Here is an 8,345-nt window from a genome sequence, read left to right on the forward strand (position 1 = left end):
GACAGCGAGCAAAAGTGAGAGCATCAAAATTGAGCTGAGGAACAAGGCTGGTTTGTGGTTCGCCATTTCAGTGTCTTCCTTCCTCTCCCTCTGCTCTCTCCCTCCTTCTGCAGTGAGAGAGATGACTTCCCATGATACCTCATTATTTTCATAGTACAACTTCCATGGATGAGGTCAAGAAAGAAGCCAAAAATCATTGTTATGTTAGTTTCTTACGAGGGGCCGGCTCTGATTTACAAAAATAAGCATATTTCCTGTTTTTCTCCTTCCTTGAGTTCATGTGCCCAGTGCAGTAACCATCACAGAGACACCATGGAAGTGTCTCGTATTTCCTGTTCTACAGTGGGTCCTCACCACCATATCACTATGCACAGCACTGGATTTTTACACTAGGCACTGTTTCATAGTGAATTTCATACCTTTTTTAAACAATATTTTTTATTGTATATCAAAAATAAATTTTTAAAAATATAAATATTATTTTAATTTTTTTTTCAAGAAAAAAATGATTTAAAAAGAAATTGATATTATATTTTCAATACCCTCTTAATTTGAAGATGTCAAGTTTTAATACTTACTTGAAAAGGTAAATTATATAGTAGTGATTTTATTTTTAATAGATAGAAAACATTTTTGTAAAATTTTGAATTTTTTTAAATTTTCTTGTATTTTGATATATTTATTTCAAAAATAAATTTTAAAAAATAAAAAAATAAATATTATTTTAATATATTTAAATTAAAATTTTTTAAAAAAAATTGTGTTAATATGGTTTAAAATATGCTATTAGCTAGACCTTAAATCCATAGGAATATTAGAGAATTAATTTAAAATTATTTTTGATGTCTTGCATGAGATTTTAATTCTTAAAAAAGTAGCCCAACCCAGCAACACCCCATTTTGGACTAGTGTAGTCCAAATTAAAAGCCCATCAATACTTCAACAGTGAACTTTCACTTCTTCTCCGCTGCTTGCATTGCTATTGCAGGCTGGTAGGGTTTATCATTTCTCTCCCGCAGAACTGAGATTTTCACCCACTCTCTCTCTCTCTCCAAATGACGAAATTCAAGAAAGCATAAATCGACCCACTGGTCACCCGTATGTTGTCCATGCTCAGGTTCTTCTTTTTTTTATTTCTAGTTTTTTATCTTAAAAAAAAGTTTGCTTCTATTTTGTATTAATCCAATCAAAATCGTTAATTTAGTTTAAAATTTTTTATGATTTTTATTAATCTTCAGAACTATGGTGTGTCCAGTTTGATCAAACATGAGAGAATTGAAACCACTGTTGCAAAGGTTGGATTTTGTTTAACTCCTCATTTATAGGGTTTTTGTAGGGTTTTTATATAGCCTGGATGTTTATATCGGCAAGAAAAGATTTAAGTTTGATTGTTATTTTGACGATTTGAGATTGAAGAAATCCATGGTTTTTCATTTTTGTTTGATTTATGAGGAAGTTGATTGAAACATTTGAGTAGTGATGTTCAGAATATATGGGTTTAGCTGATTTTTTGTTTTGTACAAAAACTTTGCTGCTTTGAGTGGATTTTTGGTAGTGAATGATTCAAATTGAGGGTGATGAAAGAAATTGTTTGGTAATGATGGGTGATAGGATTTCCATTATTTTTTTTATGATTTTTGCAGGCAAAAGAGATTCGACGTCTTGCAGATAATATGGTACAGCTTGGGAAAGAGGTGTGTACTAACTTAGCTATATGAATCAGCTTGTTTATGGTTAGTAGCGATTAAGCATGCGAAAGGGATAGAATGATCAACATTATTGATGACATTGTTAACATGAACACCATCACTGGCAATTTTGCAGAGTCTTCTTATTATTGCCTGTTATGAGGTTACATGAATATGTAGATTGTTCTTTAGATGTAATCGGAACAGAAAAACTGAATTCTAGTTAAAAGGAAACTTTTTGTTAGGTATCAGTCAGTGCAAAAGAGAATGAGCTTTTAATCTATAAACCTGTCTCTTCTGATCACTTTCCCCCTTCTATCATTACTTATTGTATTTCATCAAAACTACAGGGGTCCCTTTGTGCTGCAAGGCATGCTGCGGCATTTGTGAGAGGGGATGATGTCATTCACAAGCTGTTTTTCTGAAATGGCTTACCGTTACAAGTAAATCTTTTGATGTTATTATTCATCTAAGTTCTATCTGTATTATTTTAAATAGAAGGGCTTATGTATGTATTGATGTTTCAGGACAGAGCAGGTGGTTACACAAGGATGCTTCGAACTCGCATAAGAGTTGGTGATGCTGCACCAATGGCCTACATTGAGTAAGACCGTTATTGCCAATTCTAAACATAAAATAATAATCAGAGATGAAATGGTCTGAATTATTATTATTTTTTAAAGGAACACCCACACCCTCCATTATGAAACCAAGGGATTACTTGAAATCAAATAAAATTGGTTTAAAGTTTAAACCGCTTATATGAATATGTGTAGGGGAAACCTAATATTACTTTCAGTCAGCAGTTCATGAACTTTCTTCCCGGTAAAACATAGATTACAACTTTCCAACTGTCTGACAACTATTGTGTTCATCTCTGCAGCTTATGTAGAGTTGGTTTACTATTGGAGTCCATTACTTGAATTAAAAATCAAAATGCAAAAGCTAATGGCAATTGTAATATCAAAAGGGAACCTGTTGATGCTAGTTCTGGAAGTAACATGAATGTTAATAGCATTAAAGTTTTAAAGAACTGCAAGGAATAGGATTTTGTTACTAACATCCCTATACTACTGCTTAGAGGGTCTGTTCACTGTTTCTCTGTCCAAAAATTAAAAGGGACATTGGAGGGCTTTGTATTCTGATTGCCTTGGTTTTATATTTCCTCATGCAGAAGATGCCTTTATTCTCCATCCTGTAATTTGGGTCAATAATGTCATCAGCAAAATTTCCATACCTAAACAAATAAATGAAATAGAGAATTGGAACTAATTATTAGATTATCTGTGTCCGAAGCTGAAGTTTTGCTTTTGTCACCTTAGAAATAAATGTGTGAGAGGCACCCGGGAGGGTGTTTTGTTCAGCAGTAAATTTGAAGTCTTGTAAGAATTGTTAATCCTGCTATTATTGAAAAAATGAAATTTGAAATTTTCTGCTCATTAGATTGTTAAATTGTTCCTTGCTAGAAGGTTATGTTTATTGGTTGAAGGATATATTCTCCATAAAAATGGGCAAAGCTCGCATTCAACAACTGGTGTAAATAATCAATAAGCTTTTCTAGACACAATGGATGGCCAAATGCACTCTTGAGTATATTTCTTGCATCAGAATAAACCAATATCAAAGTATATTGAGGACGATGCCTTTCACTTTCAAATCGTTCAAAAGGGAGTTAAAAAGCTGTTGTGTAATCTTTGAGGTAGTGAAGTAAGCAATGTTGCCAAAGCCAACATCTGGTGTTTTTTTAGAAACGATATCATTAATTGGTGTTGATTTTTTTCCCAGTGTTTTGTTGAGGGTCGCCTACTAGTTTATTCTTATATTTTTATATCTGGACAGGTTTTATTGACAGAGAAAATGAGCTTAGACAGTCCAAACCACCAACCCCTCAACCACCACAGAGAGCTCCTTTGGATCCCTGGACAAGATCACGGCTTACCAGGCAGTTTTGCACCCCCTAAAGAAGAAAAAAGCTCTGATCCTGAGATATGATTCAAAATCATTAGCTTCTGCTTGCAGTATTGTGTTTCTGCTAAGCTGTTAGCCTTCAATACCTCCTTATGCTGTGCTATTAACAGTTTGATACCTGAATTATATAAAATGCAGCATCATTTTACCTCGCATTGTTTATTGGCCCCAGTTCTTGGAGAGAACATAGATAAGAAGGTTCCAACATGGATCAAAATGATTGTTCTTTTCTTGCTATTGTAAGGGTGATTTTTTGCTGTACAAATTGAAGGTTTATTGTAGAACATGTATCAGGGTAATGTCATTGTGCAAGAATTTAGAGTCGGATATTTTGATTATGTTGAACTTACTCTGACCTTGTTTGATTTGCGTTTCAATGCCATGACATGTACATCTTGCTCCGCGTATTTTCACTATCCGCTGGGTGAAGCAAAAAAAAAAAAAAAAACTAAAAAAAAAGATTTTAATCATGAATTGAATGAGGAATTTATTTAATTTTAAGATGAAGATGGAGATACATTGGATTAGCCTAAACTTATATGTAAAATTAGATAAGTGATAACAAAAGTGAAATTATATTATTTTAGTTTTTTGGGCAAAATTAAAAAATATATTATTGTTAACAAATGATGAAATTATATTTTTTTAAATTATAAGAAAAAAAAAAGGCATTGAAAAAGAAATAATAGCCCTGGATGTAACATGAAGTTAATCGAGTTCATAATTTATTTTATTATTTTTTATAACACAAATATAAAATAACAAAAAAAAATTAAAAAAAGTGTGTGGGCTAGTGACTAATATGCCTATACATTAGAAAAAATATCAACTTAGACGCATGGGTCTAACTTTTTTTTAATTTTCTTAAAAGGGATGAAAACCTGTGGTCCACCTTAATTGTTATTTTTTTTAAAATAAAACAGTAGTTGATATATTTTCTATTTTCTTCATAAAAATCAAGGCCTTGGGTTGTTTTTGTTAAACCAAAACACATAAAGAACACCCTAAACACCTTAATAAGCTTATTCATGATCTTAAAAAAATTCAAAAATAGCTTAAAAAATCAAAATGAACCCAAATATAAAAATATTATCATGGTTGGATCTACCTCCTTGAGTAAGAAGGAAAAGCACCTAGGTAAAACTCTTCTCGTCATAAAAAAAACTAATTGAAGTTGTAATCAATCATTTTAGTGGTTAAAATCATCATTAATGATTATTTTTTCTCTCTATACAAGAAGTTAATGAGCCTCTTTCCTTACACAAAAACATATTATACATAAAAAATAAAATTTAATATCAAAAATAAATTCTTGACAACTAAAAAACCGAAACAACTATAGACCAAAAAATACAGAACCAAATATGTTTGTTTATGTAAATTCAAAATAGCCATGTGTTTTTATTTTTTTCTTTTCACTTTAATCCTTATATTTTCAATTTAATCTTTTTTTTTTCAAACAAAAAAAAAATTACTTGAGTGTTAATTTAAATTTAAAAAAAGTTCATTTGTGAAAAAAATAAAAATTAAATTGAAAACTTAGAAAAAATTTATTATTCGAATCCCACGTTAATACGTGAGAGAATGAAGGACTTGGTTTAGTTCGGAGTCTCGACCAGCACCAGTTCAAAAAGGCATGCTTAGCAAGTCAGCAGTCAACATTCCGAGGAAGAGCCAAAATCTGCAGCCGCCGCCGCCCCCACGCACCTACCTGAAGAGAATTGAATTAAAAGCAAGGTTTTGCCGTCCAGACAAAGAGTAAAAATCAGGGAAAGAAAGCTGCACGGGGGAGGAGTGGAGAACATGGCCCCTCCCCTCGTTTTTAACTGCTTTCCAGTTCAATTATCCTTTTCAAAAGATAATTTAATCACAAATTCCAAAACTTTTTCCTTGTAACTTTTTGAAGGTCGCTGTCAAGGTTGCCACTTCACACAAAAAGCCTTTTCAGTCTTTGAACATAATTATTACCACATAAACTAAAACGTGCGAGGGAAATCACTTCACAACATCTGGGAAAAAAGTATTAGAGCTCTTTTGTCGGAAAACTCATTCTTTGTTTTGTTTTATTTTTATAAAATTAATATAGCTTACAGGTTCATTAAGATAACTCAGATTGATTCATTTAGTTGAGACATGGCCATTGAAATAGGGTAGTACTGATGATCAGATGTTAATTACTCTTATATCATTAATTAGGTCATTGGCAACTTTCCAAGATAACTAGCGTCCCAAAACTCAAGGGAGGATTAATTAGTTCTCATAGACCATACAAAAATCAAGATGAATTAGGCAAGCCAACCCATCTACATTAATGGTGCTTTAATTCAAGCCCATTTCCATGAATAGGTGTGGAAAGAAAACAAAAATGGAGTCTACCTGTTGTTGGGTTGCTTAACTTCCAATGCAATTCACGTACACAGACAGTCCCCTTCAAACATTCATCCATTCCAGTTTTGGTACGCAATGCAGATACACTTTATATATATATATTATATATATATATATATATATATATATATATATATATATTTGCCAGCCAAAACTATATAGATAATTAATGCATGGAGCTAGGGATATTGGAGTAACAGAGAGATACGTATAAGCTATAGGTGCAAGGATTCCATCCTACAAAGAAGTTTCCCACCTCTTGGTCGGGCAAGATCTAGCTGAAACTTTAAAACTTAATATAACAAGTTACTGTCATGATTATCGTATAATCATGCCTTATTAGGCCTTTTTGAAACATTCCATTGTCACTTAAAAACTGGGTTTATGCGGTGGATCTCGTTGCTTGGATATAAAGAATGATCAGAAGGGGGGAGGGGGAGGCTGTAAATTAAGTAGAGATCTCCAGCCAAGCCAATATTGCCCATTACTTGTTTGTGCATATATACAAAATGTCTAATCAAATTATTTATAATTCGCGTTACAAAAGATGATAAAAATCTATATTTTTTCTCTATTCTGGGGATATATATATAAACTAAAAACTCTTCAGAATCATGCAACCTGTGTGCCAACGCACTTTGTTTCAGCCGCCCTCCTTATATCACAAGGTTTTTGACCAGATTTTTTAAACGTTTTTTTTTGTGAGAACAGTTTTTGAAAGCACTCCTAAACCTATATCATTTGCTGCCTTCCTATGCTACTTCTTCAGTAAGACAATTTATTGAGGTGCTGAAACCTGTATCATGGTTTTGCAATGATTGAGAGAGGACAAAGGGATTTAGCCAATTGGGGTTAACAATCAATTTTACTGCTGTTAATCAGTATGTTCTACTGACAATCACGAAGAAAAGCAGCACCAATTTCCACCCCAGCCCTGTTTGGTAAGTGAGATGGGACATTTGATCACTTTTGTTGCGTATTTGGTATTCGGTAATGTAATGTAAGGTGTTTTTTTTTTTTTTTTTTTTTAACGTTAGTACATTAAAATTATTAAAAAACACTAAAAAAAACTATAAATTTTGATGTTTTTAAGGCAAATATATTCTTAAGAAATACCCAGAAAACAGAAGCTAATGCACTAGCAGACGGTTTCCAATTACTTACTTCAAATCCATCGTAACCAAACCAATTTTGTTTTCATTAACGTAATCTAGCAACAATGTACTTCCAAAATGATGAAAACGTTGTTCTTTCATAGTTTCTGTGCCAAACACCAATCAGAAGTTTATGATTAGTTCCTTAAACAATTGAATATTTATAATTTTTGTATTAGGAACAAAAAATAACAGGTTTTGAGTATTTAGAGGGAAAAATAAAGAAAATAATAATAAATTTGGTGACAAAAAAAATTACAAATGAAAATGAAAAACTCAATTAAGCCAGCTGCCTAATAGCGAAGGAAGGAAAATTCAAATGGACGTTAACTCTGTCTATATTGACTACTACTCCTTCCTCTAGTTGGCTCTCAACCTGTCTTTCAATTATGGCACCCTCACCATCTTTCTATTTCTAAAAAGGCTAGGAAATACCATCATCACGACCTAAGGTTTTTGCTTCACCAATCCCCTCATTGATATAGAAACTTCATGAAAATGTTGTTTGATCGTCTTTTTTCCTTGTTTTTTTTAACTCCTTTCTGGCTTGTTATTTGCCTGGTTGCTTCTTGAAGCTTACTGTTGTCTTCATGATTCTTGCAGGCTTTCGCTCGATCATTAAACTATCACATGGTACAATATTCTCCTGTTGCTTACATACAGGAATAAGTTGAGCACTATGGGTGGCGCACCGGGTTCGGTTGAGCCTAGGCATCAGCTATCTGCATCATTGTAAAGTTACTATAAAAAAAACATTTACAGACTAACGTACATATTTTCATCAATCATTATGCATTATTTGTCACAGAAAGTTTTCAAGTATCTGTTTCTTGATCTTTTTTGCATAATTAACTCTTGATTGTCTCCACAAGTACTGCAATATATTTACATGGTCATTCGTATTCTGAAAAAATTATGGTTGATGGATTCTGTGGACTCTGCTGTTGTAATTCGTCAATGCAATGGACTTTGTAATGTGATTGGTTTAGTTCGCATGAACAAGGTCTGCATCAGCTAGTCTTCGAGCCCAGTTTTAAAGATTCTCAACTTCAGGCATCTCAAGCTCAATTCTAAAGTGCTTATCTGATTAATCAAAGTAGTGGTTGAAGATATTGCTTCTAACCGAATCCAACAATGTATGAAACTT

The 8,345-nt window shown here is 32.7% G+C and overlaps 1 long non-coding RNA gene across 1 annotated transcript; it reads left to right on the forward strand.

The window, feature by feature from the left end:
- Positions 1 to 1,247: 1,247 nt before the first annotated feature.
- Positions 1,248 to 2,132, forward strand: LOC118048657 (uncharacterized). The gene is made up of 3 exons (XR_012169857.1): positions 1,248 to 1,295; positions 1,644 to 1,694; positions 2,039 to 2,132. It is a non-coding gene; the product is annotated as an uncharacterized lncRNA (long non-coding RNA).
- Positions 2,133 to 8,345: the final 6,213 nt, after the last annotated feature.

Source organism: Populus alba, chromosome 5 (assembly GCF_005239225.2).
Source record: "Populus alba chromosome 5, ASM523922v2, whole genome shotgun sequence".
In the NCBI taxonomy this organism is placed as follows: Eukaryota; Viridiplantae; Streptophyta; class Magnoliopsida; order Malpighiales; family Salicaceae; genus Populus; species Populus alba.